This window comes from Ceratotherium simum, chromosome X (genome assembly GCF_057802395.1).
Source record: "Ceratotherium simum simum isolate JZ-2026a chromosome X, ASM5780239v1, whole genome shotgun sequence".
Lineage (NCBI taxonomy): Eukaryota > Metazoa > Chordata > Mammalia > Perissodactyla > Rhinocerotidae > Ceratotherium > Ceratotherium simum.
Window position 1 is genome coordinate 125,323,332 of NC_141940.1, and position 18,698 is coordinate 125,342,029.

Here is an 18,698-nt window from a genome sequence, read left to right on the forward strand (position 1 = left end):
GTGAAAAGCTATGTTTATTAACAATACTATTATGTTAGTGGATCTTAAATATCCATCCAATAATAGAAGAAACATATATTTATATGTTTGAACATCTATATATATGTTCTCTTCTTATTTATATATATATTTCTTCTATTATTGGAGATATGTATCTCGTTTGCATATATATTATATGCAAACAGTGATTAAAAGTAGCTCTCTCTCTCATATATATATATATATACACACACACACACACACACCTTTCTGGTAAAGGATGTCTTCATACATATTATCTCATTTAATCATCCCAAGGAACCCACAGGAGAGCTATTTTAATCACTATTTAATAGATCTATTCCCTAAGACGCACAGACCATAAAAGACTTTCCAACAAATCAAAGCTAGCAAGGGTAGACGCTTGATATGAAACTAGGTCCCCTGCCCCAGTGTTTATCATCTTCCTCATTATTGGCCATGTCCTCCAAGAGTCCATCCCTTAAAACATGTGAGGAATCCCTAATTGTATCATCACAACAAATAATTTCAGCAAGTTGGAAGCCTAAGTTTGCTGCCTTAATGCAGAAGCAATTGTGAGCACGTCCTATGGGTAGGGGACATTATCTTTCTTCTTCAATAAATAAATTCATAGGCCTGTGAAATAATTTTAAGAAAAGCAAACTTTTTAAAAATCTTGTATGTCGAGTCCTGTATTAACACAGCTAATATCACAATAATATTATGAGGTCATTATTTTTATCTTCTCCAATTTAAAGATGTGGAAATGGACACAAAGCATTTAAATACATACTGAAGGTCAGATGCGACTTGAACCCAAGCAATCTACTTTTAGAATCTGTGTTCATATTGCCATATCTCTATACACTGTTCCCTGGTTTATCAATTAGGTTCTTCAGACGATGCCCATTTAAAGCCAACTCCCTCTAACCCAATGGTAAATACTGGGTCATGTAACCAAACTTGAAGTTGGCTGGGAAAGATAAACTCCTTGACCCCAAAAGTGAAGAGGGGTATTTACAAATAGCTGGCCAATACAACATCTCCAATATTGTATTATCAAAACCATTACTGTATAAGAAAAGAAACAAAGACATCAACCCATCCTCTGGGTTTAGGAGAGGTTCTTGTTCTTGACAGCTCCTCATTCTAATTTTGCTGTCAAACTATATATATATGATAGCTTCCCGATATAACCACAGTAACATCCAGAAAGAGTAACACATTTGTCAGCCTGACCCCCTGGGAATAGCTCCACACTGCTGGCGCTATCACAGAGCATGACCTCAAAGAGTTAAAGCTGTTTGCAAATACTGTAGCCTGTTTGGTGCCCAGGGTATTGGGAGAGTGCAGAGAAGCCAGAGAGGAAGCTTTCCTGTGCGCCTCTGGTGTGGTGGCCTTGCATGCCACCCTTACCTGTTTGCCATCCTGGCCCCAGGAATCTCTCTGTTACAGCTGGTTTGCACTGGGATTAGCTGCTCTTTGCATTCGCTTGTAGCTGTGGATGTGGTTTCTGTAGTGATGAAGCCGACTGTGGAGATCTATTGGCTGCTGGCTTTGTAAATTTCATTCAGTTTGGTCCAATAGCAGAGGGAGACATCAGGACCTCTCTGTTCAGTCTCTCTCTGTCTTGCAGCCGCGTCTCTGTCTCTCAGCACAGAGCTCTTATTCAGACCTAGCTCTGCCCTTCCTGCTCCGACTGTGTTCCTTTTTCTTCCTGACCAGAAGACTATTTACGACAGAAACAACGAATTTCCTCCAAACGGCGGTGTCGGTGATCCTCACATTCCTTTGGAGGAGCAAATCTAGTGGAGATTCGAGAAAGCAAAGGCGCCTGGACTAAATACATCCTCCTGATTCATACCCTTAGTCCGGGTTCCCTAGAAAAATCTGGATGTGTAAAAAGAACATTTACAGCCCATGCAGGTTTTCCACGGCTAAGGTAGGTGCTGTTTTAACATAGTCTCTGGGTTTTTTTTTTTTTTTAAGACTTTTAAACATTTTGATTTGTATATGCTCCCCAGCAAGAGATGATAAGCCTGACTGCAAACATTTGAGCTTCACTTAATATGACATTTTTTTTTCTTTTCTTTCGAAAATTTGCATAGGACTTTCTCCCATCTGTCGCTCCATTTTTTAGGTGTGGGTGGGAGTGTGGACATATAGGTACAGTGTGTCCTGTGCAAGCTACATGCACGTCTCGACAGACACATTTGATTTTTTTTTTTTTTCGACTTAAAAAAAAATAAATCGGGACCACCGTGGTTTGGAAACGTTTTCGCTGCAATCAGCTATTTGAACGGCTCTGGGGCCGTGTGTGATGTGTTTACAAAGTAGAGCTGTCTTACATACAAATAAACAGAAGAGTGTGGCGGGGAGAGGAGGAAAAAAAATATATCTGCAGTACAGGGAGAGAAGGAGAGAAGCCCCAGCTCTCTGCAAACCGGGACTAGAGATGGAGAAGGCAGGACGACTTCTGGAAACTGTGAGCAATCAGGGGCTTTTTTTCCCCTCCTTCTGTTTTAAGGAAACTGTCAGCTACCACCTCCTGGGGTGGTTTTTTTGGGTTAACCAGAGAGAAAAAAGGAAAACAGGCTTGGCTGGGGTTGCATTAAGCGATTTTTTTTTCCTCCTTCCTCTGCTGGCCTGGGATAAGATGACGGCTTGTGTGGTGCACGAAATAACGCACGTGATTGATTAGGACCTGGCTGGGGTTTGCTGGGGAGCGACCCGGGCGCGCCAGAGACCCCTGGTGAAGACGAAATGACGGTAGCTTAGCGCTGTTTCTGCAAAGCTGGGGAGCGGGCTACCTGCCCCCCTTTTCCCGTGCTTGTGGGTTAGGGGGGAGGCAAGCGGCTGGTGGGTGGCTGGTGGTTTTGCTTCTTTGGGTCTGGCCTGGACCTTTCTGAGGGGCGCGCAGCTGCCGCCCGACCACCATCCCCGAACTGCCTGCTTTTCCCGAGGACCACAAAAGTTGGTAGCTGCGGGAACAGGCGCCGGGCGCCCTAGCCCGGGTCTCAAGGGATGCGAAGCCCCAGCCCTTGCCGACAGAGAAACCCTGTTCCCGGGAGCAGAGCCCGCGGGGCGCACGGCCGAATAGTCCCCTTGGGCGAGGTGGGGGTGGGGGGTTTGGGGAGTTGGTTCCTCTATGCGGACCACCCCCATAGCCTTGGGCAACCTAACAAACAACCCCTCCATCCCAAAGCTCTCTGCTGTCCCGCGCTTCAAATCCCACCCCCACCCCTACCCCCAACGCTTTCCCGGCCGATTTCATCCCGAACCCCCGCAGCTAACACACACACCTCCATTCCCGCGTGGCTCGGCCTGGCCCCCTCTCGCTCCAGGGGTTAGAAGTGATAGCGAAGAGGCGCCAAGCCTGCAGCCTGGGGTGGGGGAAGAACAGGGGTTGGGCGAGGGGCTGTGAGACCCTGGAAAAAACAAGTGAACTTGAGACCCGCCCCCTCCCCAAGGCCGCGGTCGAGGTGCCCCTGGCCTGCGCCCGCACTCGCGGGGCCTGAGCTGCGGACGCGCGGGCGGGGGTGGTTGGGGGGGATGTATTGCTCGACTGCAGATGATGCGGGGGTCCAGGCGCCTGCGGTGGGAGGAGAGGCCGAGGTTCCCGCCTGCGCCCCCCACCCCACGGTCGTTCCCTCCCGCTCCCACTTGCAGGACCCCCGCCGCCTCCTCGGGCGCACTGGCATCCGTCAGTCTCCTGGACGACCCCTTTCTCCCCGCCAGTCCCCCAGCCTGCTTCGGCTCTTTCGCTCCTGGGAGAAGCGGTAGGTTTGGTCTCCTCAGCCGGGGTGTGGGGGCGGAGGCGTCCTCCCGGTCAGCCCCGCGGGCCTTTGGCCCCCGAATTGGGGCCCCGTGCCCCGCGCAGTCTTGGGCCCGGCGCACCATTCCGTCGCCTGCTCGCCACCAGACACAGCGCCCTTTCTTCCCGGAGCGGCGGGGGCGGGAGCCGGGGGTCACTCCAACCCCTGCACCTCCGGGGCCTGGCTGGGACCACCTTGGGAACGGGTTTCCCGCTTGGAGGGCGAGGGGCGCCCGGAGGGCGTTCTCTGCAGCCCTCCAGCTCCATCCCAATGGGTATTTTTTTTTTTTTGGCTGCGGGTTTCCTTTTCTCTGACTCCTTCTTCTGAACCGACCGGCAGGTGTGGGCCTCTTTTTATTTGTTTTCGGAGCCACTGGGCTGCTATTTCGGCGCTGACGCGGAGGGGGTGCAGAGGCAGAGTTGGGGGTCCAGGGGGTGGCGGTGGGGTGACCCCCGCCGTGCGCGGTGGCTCGCGGCTTGCGCCAGCGCTGGGCGCGCGCGTAATGAATTAAACCCAGTGCTTGGGCGAGTCTGGGGTGAGCGAGGACGGCGGATCCCAATCTGTCATTTGGACCCAACTTAAGAAATTTGGGGCGAGGGTTGATGGGTGGGGGTTATCGAAGTAACCAGGTGCTGTTCTTGCGAGTAGAATCCACGAGGTGGTGGTATGGATTCTTCCTTTGATTTTGATTTTTTTTTTTTTTTTTTTCCTGTTTGGTCAGTTGGGGGGAAACGGGTTTATGTGCTCATATCCTATGCTTTTTGAAGGGATCCACTGCTGGCAGGGCATCGACATCAAGATCGCGCTGCATTTAACTGTTTTCTAACGGGAGGTGGTGTGAGCTAGCTCTCTTCTCAGAGTCAGCACTTACCATGATTTGAGGGATGCAGAGGGGAAAAAAAAAAAAAAAAAAGAAAAAGTTCGGGGAGACCTAGTTATCCTGATGAAGCAGAATTTACAGTTTGTGTAGGCGTTCTACAGGCCACATAGAAGTGCATGCTTAAGACATTGTCAATAGGTACCTTCTTCAGCTAGAAATTAAATGAGCAGGATGTGAAAACCTGACTTTCCATCAGAACAAAGCAACACCACTCTGCTAAAAGAACTGCCTGGTTTGAAAAGAGATGCTTAGCATTTCCCTAGAGGATGGCAGAGCCCAGAGAAGTGATCAGATTGCACAGAAATCTGCATTTTTGTGGTGGCAGATGGGGGGAATGGAGAATTATTTCATGCCTTAGTTGGCTGTGGGAAGCGGTTAACTGCAATCCTGAAAATCCTCAAGATAAATATCTCTGTGGCGATGCAGCAGAAGGTAGTAAGGCCGGGGATAATGGCACAGGGTCACATTCATCCCTTATTTCCAGAAAAAAACTCTAGATTTTAAAAATTTGTCCCCAAATTAAGAATGTAAGAATTTCAAGGAAGCCTTTGCAAATATATATTTTTTCCAGATTAGAAGTTCAGTATTCTATTACCCTAGGAAATGTAGTTGAGTATATATGTAGATAGATAGACAGCAATTTAAAAAAGTCTCTTCCTTGACATGTAGGAAGACAATCAAGCCGATTGTAACAAGTGGAAAATTACTTCATCAGTTTTAAATCACTGGATTCAAATGAGAGATTTGATTTTTTGGAAACTAGAATGATTTCGTGAAGGGATTTAATAATAATTGCATTTTCCTAATAATGGCTGTGCTTTGATGCCATTTTTAAGATGTTTTGACATATTTTTCTTGGGTGGAGGAATTGTTGCTTTCCTTTGTATTTTTTTAAAATAAAATAGTGCTGAATGTACTTTTGGCCCTAAAACCTGCAGTCCAGCTAATTTTTACCCAAGTCTAAGAATAGAACAGATACTTGATAAGTAACCGATTGCTACAGAAGGTGGATAAAGCAGGTATATGGATGCTATTAAATTTACAAGTGAACAGACTTGAGGGTATTTGAAAATTCATGGTTTTAGCCTGGAATGTAGACTAATAAGCATATGAAGTTTTTCTTTATTTCTGAACTTGGCCTTTTCTTTCTTTTTTTTTTTTTCTTTGTAGTAATTTGTGGAAAGGTTCTGGTCTCTGCACAAAGATTCCAGTGCTTACTAACTATGCACATTACATAGCTTTCAGACTGTGCAAGAATCTCTTTAAGAACTCCTTAGAGTATAGTGCTTTTATGCCTAGACCAAAACAAAAAACCTAGAGACGGTTCATACAAAAGTACACATTCAGGTGCATGGAGTCTGGCTTCCCTTTAACATTTTTCCATTTTAATTGGTACTCCATATTTTAAACCTTTATTATATGGTTGAGTATTGTCAATAATGCAACTTGTTGACAGAATTATTTTGTCCAAATGAAGCGATGATATAAAGATATCTTAAGTCCTTTAATACCCTCGCTCTGAAGATAGGATTATCAGGTTAAAACATACTTAAATTCCAGACTTGGTGAGAGCTGATTTTAGCATCTGAAAGTCATGTGTAAGGAACAGATTTTTAGTATATAAACCAGCCTGCATTCTTTCTATAATGGTTTCTACTCTTAACAATGTACATTTTATTCCCAAATGAGAAAAATATGTTCAGAGTTTAGTTTAAATCAGTTGCCCATTTTTTTTTTTCTTCTTTCTGGATACTATATCTTTTTAGAAGAGAGACTTTAGTCTACTTAACTATCTTTAAGACTTCTAAGACAGACTATGCCTTCTCTGGAGCAACAAATAATCTCTTAAACTTGTCAGCTACCAGTTTCAAATCAAATATACAGATTTTGCCCAGTGAAGGAGAGAAAGTGAGAATCTCAAAATTGAAGCCCACGTGGTTCTAGGCAATTAGGTCATCTCTTATGCGCTGTATCCATTCATGGACAATTCACTCAATGAATATTTTCCAGTTTGTCATTTTTCTCTAAACAACCTTCATTTAGCCTCTCAAAGACTCCACTGTTCTTTGCTGAATGAATGGCAGAATGGGAAATCCTTCCTCATTTTTCTTGGGGAGGGGCAAAGTAGCACAAATGAACAAGGGAAAAAGAAGGCAGTACCGCCTAGAAGTTTGCCATTTTGCCACTTATGGGCTTTGAATAAATATATACATACGAGAAGGATTTCTCTCTGTCGTGGTTACACTAAATAAAAATTAAATAAAAGGCTCATAAAGTTAGCACAGGCATGGAAGGTTGGCTGTGGAGAATAACCAGTCCACCTAGGGATCTGATTCTGAACTTCAGACATTCAGTGTTGAGTTCACCTGTCCCAGGTGCATGCACAATACCTGAGCTCTACCTGCCTGTGGAAGTTGGCCAATCAATTTCCAGCATGATCCTCTTCTCTGGCCCAAGTCACCCTCCTTCCTCCCAGAAGTGGTACCTGAAAGAAAACAAGGAAAATCCCAACAGATAGAAAATATATAGTAAGATGAGGTTTTATTGACTTGATTCCAGAGTGGAATAGAGTAGTCGTCGTACAATTTAGGAAAGAAATGAGGAAGAATAGACCCTCAAGGCCTCATTAGAATAAATCTCAAGGAGACAAATCTTTATTTCAGGCTAGTGTTAATGAAATAGCATGTGCTTTCACAGTTCTTTGGAAAGGTGGAGAAATAACCCAGAGATTTGGGTGGTTTTATTTAAAATGTTTGTTATATAAATAATGCTTTGCCACAGTAACAGAGTGCTATTTTTGGATTACAATTGGACCTCATGATTATGTGTGTTGACATTGGTGATCATTTTGGTTTCAAGAGGCTAATATCTGATTGGATGATGAGTCCTCGGGTCTGGAAGTCATCATCCCAGGTGTATGTTTTTATTTTATTTCATCGTGGTAAGAAAACATAACAGGAGATCTATTCTCTTAACAAAACTTTAAGTGTACAACAGAGTATTGTTGATTCTGGGTATGATGTTGTACAGCAGATCTCTAGAACTTATTCATCTTGCTTAACTGAAACTTTATGCCCTTTGATTCATAATTCCCATTTCTCCCTTCCAACCAACATTTCTCTCTGTGATTCTGTGACTTTGGCTGTGTTATATATCTGTAGGCATCAACACCTCATCCAGGCTCATTTTCCATTTTTTTCTTTTTTTGTTTCATTGGAGTTTTTTTTGTTTTTTTTTTTTTGGTGGGTGAGGGGGTAGAATACATATTTTGCAAAGTGCACTCCTTTAAAGAGTGGAACTTGGCCTGCTATTTTTATATGTTAGAAAGAAAAGAAACTTGGTTAGCCTAAAGTTGCATTTCTTGATAAGGTTTTGGATCCTTTAAAAAAGAGCCAAGGTTAACTGTAATTGGCACCAATGAGAAGCATCACAGTGAGTTGATGCTTGTTTTTACATTTTGTTCTGTTCTTATAGCTGTGATGGGATTTGCACGCGGTGTCATTTTCCATGTTTCGTATTTCAGCATCACCAAAGTTTGGTTCAAAACTGTGAGAGGGACACATATTACATTACCTCGATGGTCAGCCAGCTTCAGCTGCTCAGCCTACAGCAGGGAACTGTGGTCTCAGAAACAAGGATGGAGGGGTTGGGGGTACAGACCAGAACCTATTAAGATCAAGTGCTTTTATTGTTTTCATATTTTTCTCACTTAAGATAAGTATAACTCTATGAATGGGCTAGGAGGGAAAACAAAAATAAATGTATTTTTTTTTCACTAATAAAATATTTCATTGTTAACTGCTTTTCTAAGTCAGTCAGATATGCCCTCCTGGCCTAAAGGCATGCAGTAAGAATTGAAATGTGTATGTGTGTGTCTGTGTATGTTTATATTCAGAGATATGCCCATATGCACAAGCATAGCCAAGAGCTATTTTCTTGCATAAAATGTTTTTCTCAGCCATCGCAACACATTCGATCAAAGCAAAAAACAAAATACTAGAATGAAAAATGTGATTTTTGCCTTAGTCTTTTTCCCTTTTTTTCTCTCATTCACCCAGTGTATCTGATATTTAAAATTCATAATGTAAATTACCTGTGATTGACCTGAGAGTACTCCTCATTTGAGGATGTAGACATTCATTAACAATGAGACCTACATAAATAGAGAGTATAGGTTTAGGGGCAGGCATCTGTTTTCTCTAAGTTTCTTTGAAGCTTTCTTTTCTTTTCTTTTTTTTTTTTTTTTAAATCATTTTATTTATTTATTTTTTCCCCCCAAAGCCCCAGTAGATAGTTGTATGTCATAGTTGCACAGCCTTCTAGTTGCTGTATGTGGGACGCTGCCTCAGCATGGCCAGAGAAGCGGTGCGTCAGTGCGCGCCGGGGATCCGAACCCGGGCCGCCAGCAGCGGAGCGCGAGCACTTAACTGCTAAGCCACGGGGCCGGCCCTGAAGCTTTCTTTTCTAATCTGAGTAATATTTTTCTAACAAGATATTATTACCCATGTTTATAGTGAAATAATCTATATGGTAGGTGTGAAAAAATATTACCCTTTTATGAACATCAATATTGCGCCGTGTCGTCTACTGGGATGGAGAAATTGACAATTTTTACAATGACCAAACTGGGCACTCTTTTCACAAGGTTAAACTCATAACCCTTTTATCTGCCTCATAGGGCATGCATGCCTTTCTTTCTCTCCATGCCATAAGAGCTCTGCTGAGAGACTGTTTCTATTGAAACCTTCTGCTACAGTCGCAGGAGCATTGTATCAGCACAGTAGAGAAACCCAGAGTTCACTTTCAATAAGCATCGAGAAGCTTGAAGTCACAAAAGTTGAGAAACTCATAATAGTCTCTCTCCAGTCTTGGGTCCCTCTCTTCCTGCAGAGATCCTTTGCATTCACATTCGACCTGGACCACTCATTCATATTGCTCGTCTGAGGAAGCACCGAAAAATCCCAAGTGATGGCCACAGAGGAGGTGAATTAGTGCGAGAGGATTTCTCATCCTGGGGGTCGTTTCACCACCAGGTGCAGGTTCTTTGGAAATAGGATGACACATCACAAATGTGCAGACAGACTTAGATCTCTGACAGGACAGTATGCTGCCGTGTAGACACAAGTGGTCTCATGACAGCCACAACACAAATAAGAGCGATTTCTTGCAGAAAATAGTTTCATTGGCAAGTTATATCTAGAAAGCCTTCACCATCTAAAGTAGCTAAATTTCTCTTAAATATATATATAATTACTACTATATTATTGCATTTTTATATATTTATATAATTGTATTTATATACTATACATTTATATAGTGGTATTTACATACAATTTATGTAAGTGATGAAGAAAGCTTCCATCATCTAAACTCATTCTATTCCAAAATTCGTTGGAAAGCCTTCATATATAATGAATAAAATTCATTTAGATACATAATGTACAGTAGTGTTTTCACTTTCCATAATTTCAGTTACCCGAGGTCAACCCTGGTCCAAAAATATTAAATGGAAAATTCCAGAAACAAACAATTCTTAAATTCTAAATTGCACACAATTCTGAGTAGTGTGATGAAATCTCGCGTGGTCCTGCCCCGTATGTGACTCATCCCTTTAAGGTCCAGGGATCCGCTGTGGACGACACTGCCCATCAGTCACTTAGTAGCCGTCTTGGTTATCAGATCCACTGTCACGGTATTGCAGTGCTTGTGTTCAAGTCATCTTTATTTTACTAAATAATGGCCCCAAAGTGCAAGAGTAGTGATGCTGGCAATTCAGATATGCCACAGAGAAGCCGAGAACTGCTTCGTTTAAGTGAAAAGGTGAAAGTTCTTGACCTAATAAGGAAAGAAAAAAAATCACATGCTGAGGTTGTTAAGACCTATGGTAACTTTTATTACAGTATGTTGTTATAAACTGTTCTATTTTGTTATTATTGCTGTTAATCTCTTACTGTCCCTAATTTATAAATTAAACATTATCATGAGTATGTATGTAAAGGAAAAAACATAGCGTATACAGGGTTCAGTACTCCCCAGGGTTTTAGGCATCCACTGGGGGTCTTGGAACATATCTCACACAGATAAGGGGGAACTACTGTATTAGATATATAATTATGTATTATATATTTATATATAGATATGTAACCTATATAATAAAATAATTTAAACATATCAAAAATTAGTGTAAATATAAAATACATATATAGATATAGATACATGAGAGATTGATTGATAGCTTGACATGCATTTTCTGGAAGAAACCGTGTCATATCTGGTAAGTAGATTTCCAAGCTGGTCTCCAATATCTACATTTTTTTCCCCCAATATCACATTCAAGTGAAGTTGAAGAGCTGTTAATGTTACTGTGGTAACAAGCATATTACAGTACTCACTGAAATATAATTAATTGATACGTAGTGTGCTTTTGTGAACCAGTGGAGAAACCTCATGTCAGTGGGAACATGTGTCGAGCAAGAATCTGTGTCAAGTGGATCTTTCCTCCCGGATCAATAGGCAACTTGTGTCCTTAGAAGACAAGACTGAGAATCTGTCTGAGGTTGTGTGAAGTTCAGCAGAAAAGAACACCACAGCGAATCAATGTTGTCCGCCATGAGCGGGCACGAGATGGCACCTGTCTAAGCATGCGTTTGCCTACCGTGGGGTAGATTCTATTGGCTAGATCTCTTGCGTGGCCTTGCTCAAGATGAAAAATCAGTGCGGTAGGTTCAGGAATGTAGCTCCTTAGCACTGGCAAGAAGGAAATTTCATGACTAAGATATATTTGTCATTTTCTGGAAAAGAGCTTCTTACTCCATCAGGAGTTTGTTCTTCACGTTCCTTCTTTTATTCATCACTTTTATTGAACATGTACTTACTATATGCCAGTTATAGGCTTGGAAGTGAACTTAGTGCTGGTAATATAGAGATGAATTAAGCATATACCTACTCCCAAAAATCCCTGCCTATGTGTGAATGTTCATAAGAAAGTTGTTGAAGTATTTAGAGCATATATATAAACATATATATATAGCATATATATATATGTAAGCATACATAGAGTGTATATATATATATAAGCATATAGAGTGTGTGTGTGTGTGTGTGTGTGTATATATATATATATATCACTCCTTCCCATTTTCTGGTATGCAATATGGATTCTTTCCTTCTTTCATCTCTTCCTCCCTCCCATTCACCCACCCATCCTTTCTTCCTTCCTTCCTCCCTCCCTTCCTCAGTCTCTTTCTTCTATTTGGATGAGTGATGAGAACTCAGAGGTCTGGGAATGCATCAAATAGTCAGGAAAGAAGAGTAAAAAACAAAACAAACAAACAAACAAAAACTTGTGGAATGGCAAAGAATTTCCATGACAATTTAATAGAATTCTTCACATGCCATGTTTGTATAGCTGCTTATATTTTTAAAAGTTGTCAAACTCTATATTTGTAAAATGTTGATTTTCATTTTAGTAAGCCATATGAGTAAATACATGTATAAAACAGATTACTTTGACTCAACAAAGAACTGAGTGCCCATGAGATGTATATATATATATATATATATATATATATATATATTTATTTTTAACATATGGTAGTGGAACTAGCATCTTTAATTAATGGCCATTTCCTATGGTCTTTATAAAAATCAATAAGCAACAGTTAGATATAACAGCATTTTGAAGGAATGTGAAATACCTTGAATTCTAATGTATCTGAGTCTTGAAGATTGTAAAAATCACAGACAATTGTCTCAGACTCCACCACTCCTCATATAATCTATTTTTCAACCTTTTAAGATCTTTAACTTCATGAAACAACCTTGAAAATAGACAGTGTTTTTCATACAGGTGAGCTAGGATTGCTTAAATATGGGTACAGATTGCATTGCCTCAGAGGAAAATTCATCATGGTGATTCTTTAAAAAAATGTGAAAACATGACAGCAATTGATGGGAAGAACTCCCAAATCAGGAATTCTCTCTTAAAGAGGCTCCCAGATCAAATAATTTTGGAGAACCTCAAGTGTCATACTTCTCTCTTGAATTTTACACTGAAAACTGACACTTTAAGGACTTGACAAGTCCCACACTAGTGGATCCAGGAGACCTGACAGATAATTTGAGATTCTTTGTAACAAGCGTTACCTACATTACGTAACTATAATCACAGAACTATGTTAAGAATACATCTATTATATTTTACTGACACAAAGCAAAAAGAAGAGCTAACAGAATCTAAGGTTACTTAGCAGTGCTTAAATTGCCAAGGTAATCTAGAGAAATGGATTTGTTGATATTTTTTTCCCTTCATTTTATTAATTTCTTCAATATTTGTTGAGGGCTAAGAGGTGGGGTTATGAAGAAGATTAAGTTGTTTATCTTTCCTGTATTATCCATAAGAACATCATTTTCCACGTCTTTTGTAGCAGTAAAAAAAGAAGTGTGTGTGGGGAGGGGGGGTAGGCACAACAAAACATGAGCCAGACTCTTATAATTAGGAACAAAGAAGTTTCATATCAGACTCTCGCTTCTGTTGTGTGTGTATCTGTCTGTTTAATCTCTCATGTCCTATGTCTAATGTTAAGGAAAATAACCGCCTAATCAAAAGTTCATAAATCTTTTTAAAATAGTTAAAGGCAAGATCACCAGGGCCATATAGCTCAAATATTAAGAGTTAGGTTCATTTTGTTATTTTCAGATGGAGATGGTACACTTTTAAATTTTAGCTTCTTCAACAGGACAGGCTACTAGGGTTGATGAGCAAAGAGATGAAGATACTCGATAAGGAATGGGGAGGTAATCAGGAACCTTGGAGAAAAGAAGGATGCTTGCCCTAGGGGATGCCTGGATGGCACCTGTGTCCCAGGCTTAAGCCAGCAGGCTGGATCTGTCTGCTGCAGAAGCGACAACATGCGTCTATGGATTGTAAATTTACCACGTGCCAAGCTTGTGCTGTGCAAAGAACTGGAATAGTTTAGATCACAGTATAGAGAATTATTTGGAATCGATACTATTAGAGAATCAGAATCATTGAAAAGCAGACAAGACACTTTGAAAATAAAAAACAAACATAAAAAAGAAAAAGGCAAAAGGTTACTTTTAGATTTATCTTTGACTATTAGCAGAGAGAGTTCAGAATGAGCAGCTGAAATGTAACCCAGCAGGTGAGGCAGAAGAAAATACTTCTTGCTGAGTACACCAGTGAGACAGACTCTGGAAGAAAATGTAACAGTTACACAGAAGTTAAAAAATAATGTTCAGAAAAAGGAAGTATAAAGCAGAGATACTAGAATGGCAAAGCAGAAAGGGGGATAAATCTAAATTTGTTATAGCATAAAACCAACCAACCAACCTCAGTGAAAGCATGATAGATGGGTGAATTTTGGAATATGCAAAATATCTCAATAAAGCTGTAGATAAATATGTCTCAACAAAGATGCAGGAGAGTCATAATTTGTAACCTGGGAAAAATATCATCTCACCAAAAATCTTGTGACAATTTAGGTTCATAGTGGAAACGAGACAGTAGTATGTTATGGGGATAAAATAGTAGTTCACACATCACTTCACTTAAAATTTGTGCAAAGGCATTTTATGATGATTCAGTCTGCCAGGACAATTTCACAGATAAAGAAATGTCCATGAATTTGTGTGAAAATTATTGGTTGAAAAGTCTCCCTTTGATGAATAACAAGTGTAAGGTATTACAATTTATCAAAATTACATGAAAATTACATAAATAAGCATGTGTATTAATTTCACAAGTTTTTGGGTATTTAATCTGGTCACATCCAAATTAACAGGAAAATCGTTCAGTTCTATGAATATATGTAACACGTCAGGATACACGTTGAGCATTCATAGAGCTGAACAATTTCTTGTTAATTTGGATGTGACCTGATTAAATGTCTGTGTATACATATATATATATAAAATTTATATATGTCTACATAATTTACATCTACAAATTATATAAACATATATACATATATATTTACATATGTATAAATAATTTACTTTTTATTGGGAAACATATCTTCCTTTTTAAAGGACACAAATTACTCTGCATTATATAATACCATAACAGAATCAGTAAAAAATTCAAATGTATTTATTTATATTGAAAAAATTTGACCATTACAGTTCTATTGCTAAATTATTCCAAGATATGTGTTAACCTTTTCTCTCTTTACTTTAAACATAGCTTAAGGAAGAGAAAACTGAAAAGGGAAGGAGATTGCAATATTATATTTAAACATAGACTAAACCCCCTCCCCTAATACGCTGTTTAATTTATAGGAACCACAGCACAGCCTGAAAGTCCACAGAATCTGCAGGGTCTCAGGGCATCCCTGGAGTGTGGGGCTGAGCCCAGACACTGCATTTGTCACACCTAGGTGGGCATCCATGGTTTTGCTGGTCTTGGAGCAGCTGTCTAGTCCCGTGCAATGGTCATTCTTTCTTCCCGTTTCTCTTGAACGTGCCAGTTGGTGGCCTCTCTCTCACCAGAGGGAATTTATCCAATATCACCTCTTCCTAACGATGTTCATAGCCAGCTATGATGGATGGAGCAAGCGGCTCCCTCTTGGTCTGGCTTATCCTGGGAGTCTCACCAAAGCGGGTCAGAGCGGGAGGCAACTGCTTCTTCTTCCTTCTCTCCTCCTCCTCTGTCTGACATCCCTCTAAACCTACTTGACAGGAAAAACAAATCCTCTTTTCAAATTGTGAACAATATATACTATATAAGTTTTTTGGCTATTTCAGTTTACGGGGTGGGAGAGAGCAGCACTCAATGATTCCAGGAAAGTATACATTTTTATCCACTTGTAATTCTGAGAATATAAGAATGTGCTTAAATTATAATTAAATCACATATAACGTATAGTTGGTTGGAATACGCATGATGAAAACAGGAAATAATTTAGAATCACAGGTTTTTTTGGTATTGAAATCAACCAAAAAATCATTTGTCTTCCCTCAATTATACACGAAGAAACTGAGTCACAGAGAGCTTCAGCGATTTATCTCAGACTGCACAGCTGGTCAGTACTTTTAAACACTATTCGTGAAATGAAGATTGAGTACCTGAAATTTCAGAGTTTGATATATCTGTTTTTGACAATTTATGAGAAGCATACAAAATTATAGGAATCATCAAATGGGCTAATAAAACAAGCACATGATTTCATTTTCAGAACCTACATTTCTTATTGTGCAGCAGAGATTTAAAAAGATAAATCATTTTGATGAAAGGAACAAGAGGAGAAAGAAAAAAAAAATCTCCAAAATTGAAAGCAGAACTTAAGTTAGAGCCCCATTTTTTTTTTTTTTCTGAATTACTAGGAAAGCAAGTTAGCTGGTTCAGATCTCTTTTTTTTATTTCTTCATTCTTCATTATTCTTTATAAGTAAGAACCCAATATCTTTTCATTTTTTGAAACATTAATTAATTGCATTTATTTGTTATACCTTGCCATGTTTCAGACATTCTTAGGAGAGGAAGAAATCTTTTCAGGGGTGCATTCTCTCTCCCCACAGAGTTTTGTCCAAGATGGGCATTTTATATCTTTCATCTCTATAAACACTAGTGGATTCTACTTCTCTGTCCATCTGTCTAGTGCTGTGAGATGTAACCAAGAGGACGGAAACAAAAGGTTCCTAGAGAAAAAAGATCCAGGAGCCTCCTTTTCAGGTGAATGTTGAGGTCTTCTGCTGCGTGGAGGGAGAGAAGGCAGAACAGAAGTTCAAGCATAAGGGCTGGTCTGTGACTGTTTTGTCACATTGAGGGCTTTGCATGGCATCTGTTGATTCTCCAGGAGGGAGGTGACTTGGTGAAGTTAGTGTTTTGATGACGAGTCATCTGCCTTTTCATGACGATTTGTCCAATAAGAAGGCGACTTGGTAAAATCGGTATTTTTATTACAATTCTGTAATTGTAACAGAAGTCAGGATAAGGAGTTGCTGACTTACTATGAGCAAATAATCTATCTCGTGAATCAACAAAGCCCACCCGTGACCCCCATATTTTTGGACAATGGTTTGTTGTAATGTGGCCCTGAGAAACCTGGAGTGTTACAATGTCATAGCTTTTATGGAGATGCTTTCTGTGTCCCTGAGAATTCATTATTGTTTGACAAACAACTCGACTGCTCTGTCATGGGCCTTTTATGCTTTTTCCTATTACTCATCTAAGAATGTGTGCACGGAGCTGTCAGTAAAGTTTTCTTTCCATGTCTGATACCATTTTTCCGTGATGCTTTAATGTAAATGCACTTGAAATGGATCCTTTCTTATTCCAGTCAGTGGAATCTTAATAAATTTTAACTTTGCTCTCATTGCTTTTATACATCAGAGCTTTGATTACCAGGATTAAAACCAGGAACTGATGGTTCTGTTGGATGGAAAGTTTCAGGGTAAGAAGCTAACAGACCCACCTCACTGGGGTACTAATGCTGTCTACTTGATTCTTACATGTCGGCTAATTTTACAAAATATAAACCTTTTTTTAATTCTTTAGGACCTTTTTGGAATACTGTTTTCATTTTTTAAAAACCGACTTTAACTTAAAATAGGTTTGATTTACAAAAAAATTATAAAGATAGTGTAGAGTGCCTGTTTACACCTCACACGCAGTTAACATCATATATTACCGTGGGACGTTCGAATCAACACCAACACATTGCTATTAACTAAACCCAAGACTTTATTTGGATGTCACTAGTTTTTACCTAATGCCCCCTTTCTGTTCCAGGATCCCATCCAGGATACCACATTGCATGTAGTTGACATGTTTCCTTAGTCTCTACAGTCTGTGATGGTTTCATGACCTTGTTTTTCCTGATTTTAATGATTTTGTGGTATTATGTAGAATGTCCCCCATTGGAGTTTGTCTGATGTTTCAGAGGAAAACACACAAAGATAAGTTGCCCTTCTCATCATCGTATCAAGGGCACATACTATCAACATGACCTTTACTGTTAACTTTGACCTTGGTCACTTGGCTGAGGTAGTAGTGTTTGCCAGGTGTCTCCACTGTAAAGTTACACACTCCCTCCCCTTTCCATAGTCTGTTCTTTGGAAGCAAGTCACCTAAAGTGCAATAAAGGTGAGGAGAAGGGAGAATTCAGCTCCACGTCTTGGATGGTGGAGCATTGACATCAGTTGTTTAGAATTCCTCTGTAAGGAGGATTTGTCCCTTCTCCCACATTCGTTTGTTTATTTATTCCATCATTCATTTTTATTAACATGGATGCCTGGATATTTAGTGTATACTTCCAATATTACATTACTGTCACTTATTTTGTTACCTGTTTTAGTTTGTTGCCATGGTTTGGACGCCGAGAAGTCTTTTCATTTCGACAGGTGGTAAATGAGAAGACTCTATGTTAAAGAGCCACTGGAGGAAAAATCCCACCCAGGGTTTGGACCTGGAAGGAGGATTCTATTCTTGAAAGGAATGGGGCACCAGACGTGACTTTGATGTTTCACACAGAGTCTGGCTTGTATTGATCATCTCTGCTCACCACGCTGGCCCAGTGGTATCCACCTTACAAAACTACTGCCTTCCATTGGGAAACCTCAGTGGACTGGCCGAGTTCACTGTGTCTTTGACAGTGTTTCATTGCATTAATTTGCAGTCTTTCTATGCAGGAAGGAAAACACTCGTACCACAGCTTCACAGTGGTGATGGGGTCATTCCTTGCCACAACTCATCCTTGTATTTGTCCACAAATAGATACAAAGTTGAAGGAACACATTATTGACCAGAGACTTCCAGAACCCCCATTGAGGAGGTTTGATTTCGGAATGTCCATACGTGTGGCCCTGCACATCCATTCACCATGATGGACATTTTAACAAATGATCTCATTCTCTTAACATTATAATGTGTGTTGATATAAAAATTTAGTATGCATACAGGTGGTTATCGCTTAAGTATATCTTACGAAGCATTCTTTTTTGAATTCTGGTAACTGGATCCATTTTATAAATAAGTCATATAAG

At 40.2% G+C, this 18,698-nt stretch overlaps 1 protein-coding gene and 1 long non-coding RNA gene across 5 annotated transcripts in view; one reads left to right on the forward strand and one right to left on the reverse strand.

Moving 5' to 3' along the window:
- Positions 1 to 1,599, reverse strand: part of LOC147912029 (uncharacterized) — a 49,983-nt gene extending 48,384 nt beyond the window's left edge. For both annotated transcript variants that reach the window (XR_015550392.1, XR_015550393.1), the window contains exon 1: positions 1,417 to 1,599. This is a non-coding gene — a long non-coding RNA (uncharacterized LOC147912029). The remainder of the gene's footprint in view (positions 1 to 1,416) is intronic.
- A 49-nt stretch (positions 1,600 to 1,648) lies between these two features.
- LOC106800156 (neuroligin-4, X-linked) overlaps positions 1,649 to 18,698 on the forward strand; it is a 295,700-nt gene continuing 278,650 nt past the window's right edge. Inside the window, exon 1 of one of the 3 annotated variants that reach the window (XM_087426647.1) lies at positions 1,649 to 1,942. The gene's annotated coding sequence lies outside the window, so the exon portion shown is untranslated. Of the gene's footprint in view, positions 1,943 to 3,615; positions 3,780 to 18,698 lie in introns of those variants that run through there. The other 2 variants (XM_087426649.1, XM_087426648.1) reach the window with 2 other exon arrangements.